Raw genomic sequence first — 15,903 nt, 5'->3', positions numbered from 1 at the left:
TTCCAGGGACTGAGGTGAGACTGACTGGCCTGTAGTTCCCTGGATCTTCCTTCTTCCCTTTTTTAAAGATGGGCACTACATTAGCTTTTTTCCAGTCATCCGGGACCTCCCCCGATCGCCATGATTTTTCAAAGATAATGGCCAATGGCTCTGCAATCTCATCGGCCAACTCCTTTAGCACCCTCGGATGCAGTGCATCCGGCCCCATGGACTTGTGCTCGTCCAGCTTTTCTAAATAGTCCCGAACTACTTCTTTCTCCACAGAGAGCTGGTCACCTCCTCCCCATACCGTGCTGCAGAGTGCAGCTGTCTGGGAGCTGACCTTGTCTGTGAAGACAGAGGCAAAAAAAGCATTGAGTACACTAGCTTTCTCCACATCCTCTGTCACTAGGTTCCCTCCCTCATTTAGCAAGGGGCCCACACTTTCCTTGACTTTCTTCTTGTTGCTAACATACCTGAAGAAACCCTTCTTGTTACTCCTAACATCTCCGGCTAGCTGCAACTCCAAGTGTGATTTGGCCTTCCTAATTTCACTCCTGCATGCCTGAGCAATACTTTTATACTCCTCCCTGGTTATTTGTCCAATCTTCCACTTCTTGTAAGCTGTTTTTTTGTGTTTAAGACGAGCAAGGATTTCACTGTTAAGCCAAGCTGGTCGCCTGCCATATTTACTTTTCTTCCTACACATCGGGATGGTTTGTTCCTGCAACCTCAATAAGGATTCTTTAAAATACAGCCAGCTTTCCTCGACTCCTTTCCCCGTCATGTTATTCTCCCAGACACACCCCAAGGGCCAAGGATTACTAAGCATAAGCAAAAGATCCCCAGTGCTTGGTCTGGGTTAGCCCTAAAGGACATATAGAGCTTGCTTGTCCTAGAAGCTTCTATTACTTTTTGAAACTTAAGATTGGAACTCATTTGTGTGTCTACGTTTACCTGCTTTAACCTTGTAAATGTCATTTCATAAAAACATAAAAACAGCCAAACTGGATCAGACCAAAAGTCCATCTAACTCAGTGTCCTGTCTTCTGACAGTGGCCAATGCCAGGTGCCCCAGAGGGAACGAACAGAACAGGTAATCATCAAGTGATCCATCCCCTGTCGTCCATTCCCAGCTTCTGGCTTTCCTTTTCCTAGTTAATAAATCTTTGGGTAGTTTATTTAGGATTGGCTACAAACCTTGTATTTGGTGTGAGATCTAAAGTCCAAGTGACCTGTCCTTTGGGACTGGGCGTAACCTGAATATTGCTGCGATGTTTGGGGGTAAGGGACCCTCTATCACAAAAGGTAAGCTTACGTGCATGGTGAGATAGGTCAGAGTACCCAAGAGGACTGTCTGTGACTCCATGGTTAGGTTGTTATAGGCCATCAGGAATTTAATAAATGGTTGGTGAAAGCTAAGTATAGCATTCACAGCCAATGTAGGGTTTGTGTCTTCCTTCTTCCCCCTGCCCTGAGGCTGGTACTCAGACTCGAATCACTACAGGACAGCTTGAACAGGAGGCGCTGGTTAAGATGTCAGCATCCAGCAGAAGTAACTGGAATCCGTATGCACATTCCTAATGTACATTATGTAGCATGATTAATTACAATCCCAAAGGAATTTATTCCAAAATCCTTGTTTTTACTTTGGTCTTGATCGGTTTTAGGCATCAATGGGAAGACAAAGAGTACCGACTAGTAGCTGAATCTTTGGCAAATACCACGTTGGAGAACCTGGCTAAACACAATGCTCTGTGTCACTTTACATGCACCCATAAACTGAACTTGGACAGCTTGGCAAGGAAGTACATCAAGCATCAAGAAAAGGTTGAAGACATTGAGACAAAGGCCAGCTGTGGGCAAGACACACCTTATATTAGGTCCTACCACATGTGTTTCAAGAAGAACACCTGCTTCTTCTGCAGTAAGCCAGAAGCCAAAAAGTATCCATTAAGCAGAGTTTCAACATGTGAGACAGGTGAGAAACTATACGAAGCAGTCACTCTTAGCAAAATCGATGCACAGAAAGTAAAATCAAGCAGGTGCATTGACCTAAAAGACACCCACGCATATGACATTGCAGATCACATCGAGTTCTGTACCAAGAATGTTTGTAATCTGTTGCATCAAAAGGTTAAAAAAAATAATCAGAAACAACTACCGACTTTGCTACTGAAAACTGCAACTTAGCTGGAGTTTGTAAATTGCCTCGCAGAGCCTCTGCTGGATGGGAAAGCAGTGGTGACGATGGCCGATACAGAGGCTCAGTACAAAGAAATGTGCTTTGAACAGGACTGAAGAGGAACAGCGGCTTAGCCAAACAACTCAAAGCATTCACTGAAGATGAACTGTAGGATATGGACATCGTTTTGAGCAATGCTGGATGCAGAGATGAATCGCAGCACAAGAGCCGCAAAAGCAGAAGAAAGTGCTGATGTCAACAGTAATATGAAGACTGTTTCCAGCTGTTAAATTTTTACAGAGAAGCATTTTGTCCTACAGTATGTGTCCTAATGCACACCTTGCGAGGTCTTTCCAAGCCAGTGGCTTCTAACAATGTGACCAGTACCTTATGCCAGCAGAGGCCTTTCAGTGTAGCAATCATAGAGGGTATGGCTGAGGTAGAATCTCTCGACAAACTAGAAAGTTAACACCTGCCGAGATTCGGCTGAACACTTCATTATGAGGCTACAGAGAGACTACGGGACCTATGACAAAGTCTGCCTCATGTTTGACATGTATGCAGAGGAATCAGTTAATAATATTACCAAAAAGAGATTCCATAGCATTGCTCCTGTTCTGCATAAAAATCATTGATTCCACAAAGATCTCCAGTGTCACAAGGAAGAAACTAGTCTCATACTCGAACGAAGGACATGTTAGCTGCATATCTTTGCAGGAAAAATGCCTGCTGCTGCTGCCTCGCACTGATCAATGGAATTTCTTCCTAGTTCCCAAGAGGAGGTGACACTATAGTTATCTTGCATGCCATCGATGCCACAGACAAAGGTGCTACTAAACTCTGGATTTCTGCACAAGACAGACGTTCTAGTGCTCTCTGTGAGAGGCTACCCAAGATGTCTACAAGATTCTGTTTCTCTGCCTGCCGCTGGGAAACAGACTCGCTGTATATCCCTCAGACCTATCATTTGGACCATGCAAAGCCGCTGCACTGCCAGGTTTCCATGCCCTTCCAGGTGTGACACTACTGGAAGGTTGGCTGGAAAGACCAAATTACCTTCCTGAAGGGCATTTGATTCAGCCTCCGAAGACTCTCTCCTTGCTCGGAAGGTGCTCAGAATGGCTGAGACAGTCACTGATGAGTGACTGATAAATGCACTGGAGGCATCCATATGCCAAGTTTACCGTTTGAAGTTTACCAAGTTTACCAGCATTACAACACTTGCAGAGCTACACAGTCAAATGGAGAAAAACTGCCACTGACAAGGGATGCATTTATACCTGCTATCAAGTGGGCAAATTATCAAGCAACGAAATGGCTCCAGGATGATCAAGTGCATCCAAAACTACCCTCTCCTATCGGGCAGAGATGGATCTTGGAGGATGAACTGGTCACACCAGTTATGTACGAAACACCATGCACTCCCAAATCAATCCTTCAGCTAATCAAATGCTCACGTGCCCAACCAGATGCTCACCACCCTGCAAAAGTTTGGCCAGCAGCCTGCTTTGTATGGAGACGTGCGAGAACGGCGCAGATGAGGATCAGGGCGACAAAGCATCTAGTGCTGGTGGCCTAAAGAGGGACAACACTGCCGAATATGTTTTCACTCCTACATGCCAAGGCTAACTTCCCGAGGATTACCAAAGCCCAGTGTTACTTTACGTGCGAGCAATGCATCCCTGCATAAAGTAGAATTTAATAAATGCTGATTTTTAAACATTCTCAAATATACATCTGTGCAATTGTTCTAGATTTGTCATGGTTGGTACCATTGTATCCATGGGTGAACAGGTTTTCGAACAACCCCCTGCTTGACCCATTTCCAATGATGTAGTATCAACATTTCCACCAATCAAGGACCTGGAGTGAGGGGGTGGGGAATGAGTCGCCCCCGCTGCACCACAGAGGATAACACACTGACATGACACCCACCCCCTTCCATTTCTATCGTTAACTTGCCCACGGAATGAGATTTTAGTACCCCCAGGCTATCAATTAAAGATCCCAACACACCTCTGGGAGCACTGACCAGCCCTGTCCTGACCCCTGGCGGGAATTCCTTTCCACATCCTCAAATAGCCTCTGCAGTTTCATCTGGGTATCAGTAATCAGCATTAAACAGGATGTGATGCATGGGTAGAAAGGATTAAACATCCTGTGAAATAAATAACCCTCAAAAGACATGTGGGGAGATAATGTTTGTGGTTTTGTGTCTTTACATATGTATGAGTAGAGTCCACAACGTAATCAATGGTCCCTGTCTATGCTGTTTTCTGATCATTCAGAGGTCAAAAGAACATCTTATCGTTTAAATGAATTGTAAACATGGGATAGCTCTGTATTCCTCTCTCCTTGAAATGTATAGCAAATAATCTGTGAATGGTGGAGGAACAAGCAAATGGCCTTATGCTAATTTGTATAGCTAAGTACTGGTGATGGACCTCCTTCAAAATCATCCTAATTACCTTTTGTTCCCTGAGGAATTCCAACTTATCAAAAGACATTAAATTGTATAAAATGGGTCCTGATTCTGTCATCTCAGATCTGCTTAAGCTTCTTCAGGGGACGTTTGAGTTGCAAGACTGAGGTCCCAGTTATGCTGGTCCGCCCTGAATATGAGATCTGGACATTGGACTATGACCTATGACCTGAACTCTAAAAGAACTCTTTGCAACTACAAAGCTCACCATCTCTGCTGTGATTCTGAACCTCAATGAATTGAACTCATATCTGTATGTATATTGATCTTTTAACCATACTCTCTCTCTTGTTTTTTTAATACATTTTAGTTTAGTTAATAAGAATTGGCTGTAGCATGTATTTGGGCAAGATCTGAAACATTCATTACCTGGGAGGTAATGTGTCCGATCCCTTGGGATTGGTAGAACCTTTTCTTTTATATGATGAAATAAGATTTACAGAAATTTTCATCATATTTGTCGTGGGTACCTGGATGGAGGCCTGAGGCTGGATCACTTTAAGGGAACTGTGTTGTTTGGACTTCTGAGTAACTAGTAAGGTAATAAAGAAGCTATTTTATGCTGGTTTGGTAAATCCAAGTATTGGAATATCCACCGGCTTTGTGGGGATTGGCTGCCCCATTCTTTGAGGTTCACGCTAATTGAGTGACCATACCTAGCTCACAGTGGTGTAGTTGTACTTGAATGCACATGACCACAGGTTAATTGGGTTTTTGGATCGGAACCACTCACTGGTCAAAATTAAATTTTGATATTGGAGAATCTAAGGGTTAAAAATCAGTTACAGTGAGTGACCCATGATCAAGATCCTGTCAGAAAAAGCCTGGAAGAATTGTGCTTACAGAGAGGGTTGTATTTTAAGCAAAAGACCCCAGAGCAGGAACTGAAAAATCAGTGAATTGCCAGTGATAAGGAAGCAGACTCAGCGAAAATGCTTGCAGTGAGAAACCAGCGGCTAGAACTTGAACAAAAGCAAAAAATAGCTGGTATGGAAGGAGAAGCTGCTGAAAGAGAACGCCTGTGCTTTGAACATGAACAAAAATGGCAAATATTCGACTGCAGGAACTAGAAGCTAAGGCAAAAGTGGACAGACTTAAGCTCCAACTCAAGAGAATAAAGGAACTTCAGGAACTTTATCATCCTGAAAAAACAGCTCCTCTCAACAACAAAGATGGGGCTAGAACAGGGATTCCCAGACTTTTGTACTGGTGACCCTTTTCACATAGCAAGCCTCTGAGTGCGACCCCCCTTATACATTAAAACACGTCTTTATATATTTAACACCATTATAAATGCTGGATGCAAAGCGGGGTTTGGGGTGGAGGCTAACAGCTCATGACCCCCATGTAATAACCTTGCGACTCCCTGAGGGGTCCCGACCCCCAGTTTGAGAACCCCTGGGATAGAATCTGTCCAGTTTGTAACAATGTTGGTGTATTGTCTGAATCTAAGCAGTTGTCTGTGTCTAACTACATTTACCCCAACGGAACTGGAGGAGCTGAGAGAGGCAGAGAGGTATGTTGATGAGGCTTTCCGGGACACTGTAGAATTGTCCCACCTCCGCTCAGACAGCCCCGGTGCTGTTGAGGAGGAAGAACGGCCCAGGGAAGTAGAGCAGTCAATGGGAGCAGAGGGAAACCTTCCCATAGTTGGGACCCTCCTTCCAGATGGTGCTGGGGTTGCCTCTCGCACTGAGGTTGCCTCTCCAGGGGAGGGAACTCCAGTTTCTAGGAAAAGGCAGGTGTTAGTAATGGGAGATTCGATTATTAGAAACGTAGATAGCTGGGTTTGTGATGACCGGGAGAACCGTATGGTGACTTGCCTGCCTGGTGCGAAGGTTGCGGATCTCTCGAGGCATCTAGACTTATGTGTAGTGCTGGGGAGGAGCCGGTGGTCGTGGTACATGTAGGTACCAATGACATAGGGAAGGGTAGGAGAGATGTCCTGGAAGCCAAATTTAGGCTGCTAGGGAAGAGACTGAAATCCAGGACCTCTATGGTGGCATTCTCAGAAATGCTCCCAGTCCCACGTGCAGGGCCAGGTAGGCAGGCAGAGCTTCAGAGTCTCAATGCGTGGATGAGACGATGGTGTAGAGAGGAGGGGTTCACGTTCATTAGGAACTGGGGAAACTTCTGGGATGGGAGGTGCCTATACAGGAGAGATGGGCTCCACCTAAACCAAAGTGGAACCAGACTGCTGGCACTAAACATTAAAAAGGTTGTAGAGCAGTTTTTAAACTAGGAGATGGGGGAAAGCCGACTGCTGCAGAGGAGCGTGTGGATCGGACACAGACTTCTCTTAGGGGAGAGTCTGATGATAGAGAATCTCCAGGTTATAGTCAGGAGCAGAGGACTGAAGAGTATAATGTAAGGGCCGGATCAGATGATAAACAGTCACATAAAAAAGAATCTAGCACATCAGAAAAAGGCAGGCTAATAAACAGGGACAAGTTTTTAAAGTGCTTGTCCACAAATGCCAGAAGTCTAAATAATAAGATGGGTGAACTAGAGTGCCTTGTGATAAAGGAGGACATTGATATAATAGGCATCACAGAAACCTGGTGGACTGAGAGCAATCAATGGGACACAATCATTCCGGGGTACAAAATATATCGGAAGGACAGAACAGGACGTGCAGGGGAAGGAGTGGCACTATATGTGAAAGAAAGTGTAGATTCAAATGAAGTAAAAATCTTAAGCGAATCCACATGTTCCATAGAATCTCTATGGATAGAAATTTCATGCTCTAGTAAAAATATAACATTAGGGATCTATTATCGACCACCTGACGAGGACAGTAATAGTGATGATGAAATGCTAAGGGAAATTAGAGAGGCTATCAAAATTAAGAACCCAATAATAGTGGGGGATTTCAATTATCCCCATATTGACTGGGAACATTTCACTTCAGGACGAAATGCAGAGATAAAATTTCTCAATACTTTAAATGACTGCTTCATGGAGCAGCTGGTACGGGAAACCACAAGGGGAGAGGCAACTCTAGATTTAATCCTGAGTGGAGCGCAGGAGCTGGTCCAAGAGGTAACTATAGCAGGACCGCTTGGAAATAGTGACCATAATACAATAGCATTCAACATCCCTGTGGTGGGAAGAACATCTCAACTGCCCAACACTGTGGCCTTTAATTTCAAAAGGGGGAACTATACAAAAATGAGGGGGTTAGTTAGACAAAAGTTAAAAGGTACAGTGACTAAAGTGAAATCCCTGCAAGTTGCATGGGCCCTTTTTAAAGACACCATAATAGAGGCCCAACTTCAATGTATACCCCAAATTAAGAAAAACAGTAAAAGAACTAAAAAAGAGCCACCGTGGCTTAACAACCATGTAAAAGAAGCAGTGAGAGATAAAAAGACTTCCTTTAAAAAGTGGAAGTCAAATCCTAGTGAGGCAAATAGAAAGGAGCACAAACACTGCCAACTTAAGTGCAAGAGTGTAATAAGAAAAGCCAAAGAGGAGTTTGAAGAACGGCTAGCCAAAAACTCCAAAGGTAATAACAAAATGTTTTTTAAGTGCATCAGTAGCAGGAAGCCTGCTAAACAACCAGTGGGGCCCCTTGACGATCGAAATACAAAAGGAGCGCTTAAAGACGATAAAGTAATTGCGGAGAAACTAAATGGATTCTTTGCTTCAGTCTTCACGGCTGAGGATGTTAGGGAGATTCCCAAACCTGAGCTGGCTTTTGTAGGTGACAAATCTGAGGAACTGTCACAGATTGAAGTGTCACTAGAGGAGGTTTTGGAATTAATTGATAAACTCAATATTAACAAGTCACCGGGACCAGATGGCATTCACCCAAGAGTTCTGAAAGAACTCAAAAGTGAAGTTGCGGAACTATTAACTAAGGTTTGTAACCTGTCCTTTAAATCGGCTACGGTACCCAATGACTGGAAGTTAGCTAATGTAACGCCAATATTTAAAAAGGGCTCTAGAGGTGATCCTGACAATTACAGACTGGTAAGTCTAACGTCGGTACCGGGCAAATTAGTCGGAACAATAGTTAAGAATAAAATTGTCAGACACATAGAAAAACATAAACTGTTGAGCAATAGTCAGCATGGTTTCTGTAAAGGGAAATCGTGTCTTACTAATCTATTAGAGTTCTTTGAAGGGGTCAACAAACATGTGGACAAGGGGGATCCGGTGGACATAGTGTACTTAGATTTCCAGAAAGCCTTTGACAAGGTCCCTCACCAAAGGCTCTTACGTAAATTAAGCTGTCATGGGATAAAAGGGAAGGTCCTTTCATGGATTGAGAACTGGTTAAAGGACAGGGAACAAAGGGTAGGAATTAATGGTAAATTCTCAGAATGGAGAGGAGTAACTAGTGGTGTTCCCCAAGGGTCAGTCCTAGGACCAATCCTATTCAATTTATTCATAAATGATCTGGAGAAAGGGGTAAACAGTGAGGTGGCAAAGTTTGCAGATGATACTAAACTACTCAAGATAGTTAAGACCAAAGCAGATTGTGAAGAACTTCAAAAAGATCTCACAAAACTAAGTGATTGGGCAACAAAATGGCAAATGAAATTTAATGTGGATAAATGTAAAGTAATGCACATTGGAAAAAATAACCCCAACTATACATACAACATGATGGGGGCTAATTTAGCTACAACGAGTCAGGAAAAAGATCTTGGAGTCATCGTGGATAGTTCTCTGAAGATGTCCACGCAGTGTGCAGAGGCGGTCAAAAAAGCAAACAGGATGTTAGGAATCATTAAAAAGGGGATAGAGAATAAGACTGAGAATATATTATTGCCCTTATATAAATCCATGGTACGCCCACATCTCGAATACTGTGTACAGATGTGGTCTCCTCACCTCAAAAAAGATATTCTAGCACTAGAAAAGGTTCAGAAAAGGGCAACTAAAATGATTAGGAGTTTAGAGAGGGTCCCATACGAGGAAAGATTAAAGAGGCTAGGACTCTTCAGCTTGGAAAAGAGAAGACTAAGGGGGGATATGATAGAGGTATATAAAATCATGAGTGATGTTGAGAAAGTGGATAAGGAAAAGTTATTTACTTATTCCCATAATACAAGAACTAGGGGTCACCAAATGAAATTAATAGGCAGCAGGTTTAAAACAAATAAAACGAAGTTCTTCTTCACGCAGCGCACAGTCAACTTGTGGAACTCCTTACCTGAGGAGGTTGTGAAGGCTAGAACTATAACAATGTTTAAAAGGGGACTGGATAAATTCATGGTGGCTAAGTCCATAAATGGCTATTAGCTAGGATGGGTAAGAATGGTGTCCCTAGCCTCTGTTCATCAGAGGATGGAGATGGATGGCAGGAGAGAGATCACTTGATCATTGCCTGTTAGGTTCACTCCCTCTGGGGCACCTGGGATTGGCCACTGTCGGTAGACAGATACTGGGCTAGATGGACCTTTGGTCTGACCCGGTACGGCCGTTCTTATGTTCTTATGTTCTTATGCTGCCACCTTTTATGTAAATGCGCTTACTCTGAGCTCAGGTGAAGGTAACCCCATAACTTGTGCAAAGAATGTAAACGTCAATGATAAAAGTGGTTTAGGGCAAATTACAGCTTCTAACATCACTGTTGTTAAAACAGATTTTGTCAAAGACGAAGATTATTTACCAAATCAGAGTGTGAATTGTGATCGCTATAAGTTTACTGTACGCAGGGGTGGCTCCAGGCCCCAGCATGCCAAGTGCATGCTTGGGGCGGCATGCCGCGGGGGGCGCTCTGCCAGTTGCCAGGAGGGCGGCAGGTGGCTCCGGTGGACCTCCCACAGGCGTGCCTGCAGGAGGTCCACTAAAGCCGCGGGACCTGCAGACCGCGGGACCAGCGGACCCTCCGCAAGCATGCCTACGGGAGGTCCACCGGAGCTGCCTGCCGCCCTCCCGGTGACCGGCAGAGCGCCCCCTGCGGCATGCCGCCGTGCTTGGGGCGGCGAAATGTCTAGAGCCACCTCTGACTGTACGTGTGCCTTAGCCAGAATCCATCTGGAATGGAATAGTGTTAAACATGAAGTTATAGCTGGTGTAGGGAAGTTATTGCCTAAGGATCTTTTGATTGGGGATGATATTAGAACCTTGTTCAGTCAAGTTGATGACATAAACCAGTCACAGGAAAGAAATGAGCCTGAACCTGTGTCTACTAGGAGCAAGGATTTGCCTATGGAGGGTTTCTCCAAATGTTTGTCGGAAGAAGATGGCTGTTTATCTATGCAAAGAAGCAGTGCATATGTGGAAAACATTCCTAATTGTCTGTCTGGTATCTCAGAAGTGAATCTGGCATTAGATAAGGCTCAGGAAGATGTTTCTCTAAAGCGAATTAAAGTTGGGGATCAGGCTAAAGCCCTGATTGAGAAAGAGAGGGGGACATTTTTATGGGTGTTGGAATGTTGGCTAGTAACGCTGGGGGAAGTCAGCCTGGCCCAGGTAAAAGTGATGTGCTTAAAGTAGCTCAGTATAATAAGACACCATTTTGTGGAAAGCAGCAGTTTTTCTGTTAAGGGAGGGGAAGGCAAAGAAAGTTTGGATGAGCCTAGGCAGCCTTCTGAGCTGATGGCTTTATCTAATCAGCAGTTTGGGAAGGCCAGGTTAGGGGAACATGAGTACCCCGATACCTTACCTGTTACCAGTGTGGAGAATTGTGACGGTGAAGGAAATGTTCCTGTGTCTGTTAGGGGTAATGACTTGCCCATGAAGGGAGCTACCCCAATCTCCAAGCAGTTGTCTGTGGATAGCCATGTGTGCCGGGACACAGGAAAGGCTATCCCAAGCTGTTTGTCTGTTAAAGGGGATGTTTCTCCAGCTCTTTTCTGTCTGAAAAGCAGACAGAAGAAGCCTGTCAGCCTGTGATGGTTGAGATTTTATCAGTTGACCCAGAATTGATTCTGGATACAACTAAAGCCCAGGAAGGAAGTGGTCTTGAATTTGTGTCTGCTGGGGACAATGACATTGTAACTAGGTTGCATCCAGTTAATGTCATAAATAGCCCCCAGAGAACAAGTGATTCTGGTGCTTCTATTTTGCCTGTTGCTAGGTAGAGATATGACAACCTTGTCTGATCAGGGTGATATAGCCAGGGCACAAGGAAAGCAGGAAGGTAATTTGGCTATTACCTGCTGACAATCTGGAAACTTGTAACAAGAAAGAGAATGCTTCTAATCTTGTGACTATGAAGTCTAGCAGTTTACCTGAAAGAGGGTTGTGTGAAAATCCTCCTGATGGGCCAGAGGTGATTCTGGATGTATGTGAAACTCAGAAGGAGTTTGGTGATTTGTCTGTTGTGCCAAAGTTGGTTCTGGACATAAATAAAGCTCAGAAAGAACCTGTTGCAGTGCATGATATTGCAGAAGGAAAGGAATTTCTTGGTGAAGTCTTTGAAGTCTGTGAAAAGGAATTGTGTCCACTGATTCTTAATGGATCATTGTTGATAGTCAACAGTCTCTCTTCTGAGGAAAGTGTGTTCGTGCCTAGTGGCCAAGGTCTTTCAAATGAAAATGAATCCACTGAATTTGTTTTGAAAAAATCCATTGTGGGTAGCTTTGAGATTTCAGATGGAATAAAAATTGTTAGGGAGTTTAAACAGCCCTATAAGCTTAACCAGCTTGATGGGGAGACAATGGTGTTGGGACAGGACTGTCTCCATGTTTGTTCTTTGAGTAAATAGTCTGTATCTCAGGTTCAGAGGGACAACTGGACAGCGGAATCTGCAGAGCAGGACAGTTGTGCAGTTAATCTCTCGAGAATACAGGGGATGGCAGGTAAACTCTCATCTCTAGATATTTTGGATCTGACTTCTTGTCTCTTAGTGGACTTGACATCTGATTCCATGTGGAAACAGAGGTTGGTAATGGAAGGAGAAAAGACTTGCCCATAGCCATTAGCAAAGAGGCCAATGGATTCTGTGACACAAAAAAGTTCAGATTTTGACCCTACTGGACAAGGAGGAAGGGAAGGATTAAACTTTGCAAATAAAAGCCACGGGTAACCCTAAAATACCAAAACCCCAAGGAAGTGGTTAAACCGAAAGCCTATGTTAAGGAAGACCCTGAGGTCAAGAAAAAGCTACAAAGATTCAAAAGGGATATTGAACAAGCTGACCTAAAGAATGATTTGTCTAAACCAAAGGCTTGGCATGACAAAAAGAATTGTCAATGTCCACGTGATAGAACTGATGTTAATGTTATTGCTAATGATTGTAACTAACTTGTTGCTGATACCAAGAACTGTACAAATGTACAACGTGCCGGGTCTTTTGGAAAAGCCCTTGAACATGTTAAGAGTGGTACATAATAGAAACCCTTATAATTATGCCGTTTGGTTCAACAAGAACACAGTGTGTGTTAAAAAGCCTAATGAGGTTGAGGCTTCGCAGCTAATGCATAGACAGATTTTTAAAACTGTCCACAGTAGAAAAACCACTACAAGCTTGAACTGCTGTGCACAAAGGGAAACTGAGGTACAACACCTCACAGCCTTCATGGCTGAATGCCAGAGTAAGTGCTCTCTGAAGAACGTTAATGGCTATTGTGACGTTGCACTATGATTTTAGAAAAATATGCTAATGAGTGTGAATATAATGTAACTGGAATATGTTTCATGAAAAAGGTCTCTTGCAAGGTATCATTACAAAGGTGATAATCTACTGAGAGCGTTCATCCTATTTGTATGAATGTATCGTTCTTGTACTTGAAACTAGAAATATGGAATATAACTCTGAGGGCCTATTGTAATTATAATATTATAATAATAATAATTGGAGATATACCAATCTCCTAGAACTGGAAGGGACCTCAAAAGGTCATTGAGTCCAGCCCCCTGCCTTCACTAGCAGGACCAAAGTGTAGGCCATTAATGGTGGTTTGGAATCTAGAAGGCTCCCATTAACCAGGACAACTGACTGTAGATGGCTCTGTTTCACTTGTAAATCTTCCTGTATACATGTGTGCTGGCAAGTGGGTAATGAAGACTTAGAGTGACATGTGATCATGTCACCTCAACTGGAATCCATCTTTAACTTGGTGTTTTTCCATTTAGAAGGACGGGTGGGAACCCAGAGAGGGACAAAGGATTCCTGCCTTATGCAAAAGATATATAAGTGGGTGGAACAGAACAAAGGGGGCGGCCATCATGCGAAATCCCCTAGCTACCACCTGAGCTGGAACAAGGGCTGTACCAGGGGAAAGGATTGTGCCCAGACTAGGAAGGCATCCAGTCAGTGAAAGAAACTTATTGAAACATCTCTGAGGGTGAGATTTTATGTGTATTCAGTTTTTTACTGTACTAGGCTTAGACTTGCGTGTTTTATTTTATTTTGCTTGGTAATTCACTTTGTTCTGTCTGTCACCACTTGGAACCACTTAAATCCTACTTTATTTCATAAAGTCACTTTTTACTTATTAACCCAGAGTATGTGTTAATATCTGGGGGGTGGGCGGGCAAACAGCTGTACATTTCTATTGGTGTTATAGAGGGTGAACAATTTCTGATTTTACCCCGTATAAGCTTTATACAGGGTAAAACGGATTTATTTGGGGGTTGGACCCCATTGGGAGTTGGGCATCTGAGTGTTAAAGACAAGAACACTTCTTAAGTTGCTTTCAGTTAAGTCTGCACTTTGGGACACGTGGTTCTGACCCTGGGTCTGTGTTGGAGCAGGTGGGCATGTCTGGCTCAGCAAGACAGGGTGCTGGGGTCCCAAGCTGGCAGGAAAAGCAGGGGCAGAGGTAGTCTTGGCACATCGGTTGACAGCCCCAAGGGGGGTTCTGTGATCCAACCCATCACAGCTATAAGTCAACACATAGACCAAACCCTGGAATCACTTAAGTGTTTTACAAAGTATGGACTAAGTTCTTGGCTGGGGCCAAAGCAGGCCTCAATGAATTGGCCTCACAAAGAATTCAATGTAAACACAGCTCATATCAGTGTTGGAAGAGCTGAGCCCAGGCTGGAAAAGGTGTCTGGCCTTTAAGGTCAGAAATTACTACTTGTAACCAGTTTCTTTAATGTATCAATCTTAATTTGTGTGTTCTATTTGTTCTGTAATCTGCTTTCATCTGTTTGCTATCCCTTATAATCACTTACAATCTATCTTTTTTTAGTTAATAAACTTGCTTTTATTCTCTGAACATTTGTGGAATTCATAACAGGGGGGGCAAAAGCCGTGCATCTCTCTCTCCCCATTGAGGGAGGGGGCAAATTTCAATTAGCTTACTCTGTACAGTTCTCAGAGCAGCGCAAACCAATACAATTTTGGGTTTACTCTCCAGAGCGGGAGTGCACTTGAGGGCCAGGCTAGCTGAAAGCCTTCCCAGGCAGTACTGATTTCAGTGTCTGTGTCTTTCTGCAGCTGGGCTAGAGGAGGCTGAGCAGGACAGGGTGAGGGAGCTCAGGCTGGTGAAACAGGCGGGCTCAGTGGTACACCAGTACATTGGGGATTGGTCCTGCTTTGAGCAGGGGGTTGGACTAGATACCTCCTGAGGTCCCTTCCAACCCTGAGATTCTATGATTCGGTGGCACCCCACAGTGTGGGGGGTGGGGGTAGGTAACCAGTCACACACATATATGGCCATCAGGGAGACCCTGAGCAGGTGAGTGAGAACCAGCCAGCCAAGCACCCGAGAGAATGCTGGATGCCACCTGAGAGGTCTGGCCTTCCCTGTCCAATGTCCCATCCCCAGCCATGGCCATCCCTGATGCTTCAGAGGAAGGTGATATAAAACAAAACAAAAAATCAAAGACTACATTGCCGGGTTAAGCAGGAGAATCCTTTCCTGACCCCTACAGGCAGCCTGCAGAAACACTGAAGCATGAGCTTTTAGGGACGTAAGCAGTGAGCCCCAGGGCTGCTAAGCCCTGCCCCTATCATCACACGCCTACATTTGTCCAGCTCGCTCTTAAAATTAATTGTTTGCTCCCAGCCCCCAATTCCTAAGGGGAGGTTGTTCCAGAACCTCCCCCCTCTGACAGTTAGAAACCACCTTCTAATCTCCAGCTTGTTCACGGCCAGTTTATATCCATTTGTTCTTGTGTCAACATTATCCTTTAGCTTCAATAGCTCTTCCCCATTCCTGGCATCCCCTCCCACCCCCGCTGTATTTATAGAGAGCAATCATGGCCCCGCTCAGCTTTCTTTTTCCTAGGCTAACCAAGCCAAGCTATTCCAGTCTCCCAAGGCAGGCCCTCCTGACCCCTGATCATTCTAGTAGCTCTTCTCTGCACCTGTTCCAGTCAGAAGTCACCTTTCTTGAACGTGGCT

The sequence above is a fragment of the Mauremys mutica genome, chromosome 17, assembly GCF_020497125.1.
Source record: "Mauremys mutica isolate MM-2020 ecotype Southern chromosome 17, ASM2049712v1, whole genome shotgun sequence".
In the NCBI taxonomy this organism is placed as follows: domain Eukaryota; kingdom Metazoa; phylum Chordata; order Testudines; family Geoemydidae; genus Mauremys; species Mauremys mutica.
The sequence above is the reverse complement of the archived record's forward strand: the minus strand, read 5'-3'. Positions refer to the sequence as shown.